Genomic DNA, 2,795 nt, shown 5'->3' with positions numbered 1-2,795 from the left:
AAAAAAAAAAAAAAAAAAGAAAAATCAGGTCTCCATTAGGTCACTCAGGGTTCATTTTGTGGCATTTTTCAGCCTTTGATCTCCAGATCTGGAGTCTGGGGTTGGGGTAGGTGATCTTTGAATGTCCCTTCCAAGCCAAACCATTCTGTGATTCTATGATTAGATTGAAGACTCTTCTGTTCTACTCATGGCATATTTCTAAGGAAAGGCATTGGTGAGGAGAGGCAGATTGGGAGAATCAAGCAGACCTAATACTTCAGCATCTATTTCACATGTTCTCTGCCAGTTGCTATTTTAATCCATTATTACTAAAAAGCTGGGTTTGTTGATGGGATTGCTTATCCTATTTTCTTATTTTCTCACTTCACATTTCAGTTAGAAGAAGCTGTGAAAATTAAGTATTCCTGTAACAGCAGACACAGGCACAACACATGACTAATGCGATGGAAGAAATTTTAGGCAAACGTATTTATGGAGGAGCTTATGTGTCCCTAATCTAATATTCTGCAACTTCTCAACATAGAAATGTATCATGGAGAGACCCGATGCAGTCTTAAACATAGTATTGAAAATGTTACGCTATTGTAATTCAGTAAGTCGTATTCTCTCGCGCGTTACTACTTTTCAGCGTTAATGGTTGCTTCTCATAATGTCATGAAGAAACACCTATTTTTATTTAATTTAGTTCCATTTTCTAAATGGCATAAAAGAATACCAGGTACACCTAATAAAACAGCAATTATCGTGGAATAGATTGCGTTTTTATATTACCTTTCCTTTTTTATAATTACATCTCTGAATACAGACATATGTTATCAGAAGTATTAACGCATGCAATTGGAGTATGGATTTTAGATATATATAAGCTACTGGAGTCATGTAGCTGAACGGGGAGTCTTTGCATTACTGTTGTATATAGCTAGCAGTTTTGGAAAGGGTGTATTTATTTAGCACACCTTTTACAGCTCAGATAATGGCTGGTACGTGGCTCATTCGTACGGGCAAAAGTTGCTGTAAATTGTGGGGACTGTGAAAGAGCAATTTGGGGAGCACTGCAGCCAAAAAGTGTAGGACTTCTTAAGGTACAGCTATTGTGGCTGAAATGATAGAGCCGAGTCCTCACTTCAAAAGTTACTGAGGCTTGTAGTAAACTACGGTTTAGACTGCTAACAAAACTTTTGACAACATGAAGCAATTTCTTGCATTTGCTAGTGCTTTAGAAAATAGCAACTGGATCAAAGGAACTGAGCACACAAAATGACCAGGGTAAGCATGGGGGGGAGGAATGCGATTGGAAATTTGTGCGTTTGCTATGAAAACAATCGATAAAAATTTGTTTTGTTTTAGTAGAGACATTAGAGAAGCCTATCTACATTCAGTTAAATCTGGAAACATACCCTTATGTCAACAGATTTTGCCTGAGGTCCAGAGATGTAAGGATACATCAGCATCTTCGTCCATGGCTGCATTCAGCAGTACGTGACACGACGTGCCTCCAACACCAGCTAAGCGCTATCACACATTTAATCACCAAGATCTCTTCAATATATGCTGTATTGCTCTATGCATTCAAGCGCAACAGAAGAATGTTTTGGATTGTGCGTAGACTAAACAGGAAGATACAGAAGGTGGTAATTTTACTTTCACAATTGTCAAGGCTGTTCAAAATGTGTTGCTACATACAAAAGGAAAACGGAGGATAGGAGAGCTTCAGAAGAAAGCCCCTGCCCCATGGCGAGTCCAGGGAGCACAGGAGGTGAGTGGGAATAACCTTTCCTACCCCCGTAAGCGTTCTGGCTTGGAGCCCTAGGAACAAAACGCTCCTGGTGTCCCCTCTGTAGGCAGGCACGGCAGGACCTGAGCCAATTTCAGCCTCAACCGGAAGGTGCTGTAGCTGGAGCTTTTGCTCCCTAGTCAAGTCTGGCCCATGCGTAAGAAATCACAACCATTTAATGTACCAGTACTCGTATGATGGGCGCGACGCACATGCCTCATAGCAGCACGCACTTTAGTTGCTTGAATATTAGTAGGGTCAGTTGTACCTAACCTTTCTTTTCATAGAGTTAAGGGATATACTGGGGAAAGTGGAATATAGTGGCACTATAACATCACTAATGATACCGTAATTATAAAGAGGAATACAATTCACATTTTCTTCATATGCAAAAGCAAAAAGAAATCAGTTGGTATTTCTGTCAAAGGAGCCATATCTTTATTTAAAGGTAATTTTTCCAGGCTTATTTAACAAGAATAATCCTTGGTGAAATTGATTTTAAGTTAAGGATTTTAAGATTTTTAATATTTATTTAGAAAATAGCAATAATTATATACGCACACATAAAGGACTATAGTTTGCTCTTACATCGTAAGAGCCAACTCTGTGGAGAAGCTTAAGTTGTTCTTTCTACCTCCCTAACTTGAAGCAAGCAAAGCAACTGCAGAAAGCCTTGCAGGTTTCAGGAACGCCCTTGAGGCAGCCCTGTGGAACTGGGACCACAGATATTGGATGTTGCTTGAGCAAATCCTGTGCTTAAGAAAAGCGAGCCCCCACCCCTGCATTTGAACAGACCATGGATTCAATTCCAATGTGACCACATGATGGAGCTGAACCCAGGTATGGCCCCCAGATCTCTGGGGACATACCCTGTATTTCAAAAGGCCACAGGCTGGTGTCACTTGTCACATTAGAGAAGAAAGCAGCTAAAACAAAAACACTCAAGTACGAGCTTCTCCAGAAAGCAAGCTCCGTCCCTGCGCTAGCCCTGCCACCAGGGCTGGGGAGCTGCCCCAGGCTC

General features: G+C 40.9%; 1 long non-coding RNA gene across 1 annotated transcript in view; it reads left to right on the top strand.

The window, feature by feature from the left end:
• LOC118453317 overlaps window positions 1-2,795 on the top strand; it is an 11,759-nt gene that overhangs the window by 6,335 nt on the left and 2,629 nt on the right. Inside the window, exon 4 of the long non-coding RNA XR_004843238.1 lies at window positions 1,432-1,433. This is a non-coding gene — a long non-coding RNA (uncharacterized LOC118453317). The remainder of the gene's footprint in view (window positions 1-1,431; window positions 1,434-2,795) is intronic.

This window comes from Egretta garzetta, unplaced genomic scaffold (assembly GCF_000687185.1).
Source record: "Egretta garzetta isolate BGI_Z169 unplaced genomic scaffold, ASM68718v1 scaffold711, whole genome shotgun sequence".
NCBI classification, from domain to species: domain Eukaryota; kingdom Metazoa; phylum Chordata; class Aves; order Pelecaniformes; family Ardeidae; genus Egretta; species Egretta garzetta.
This window is presented reverse-complemented; position numbering and strand designations above follow the sequence as displayed.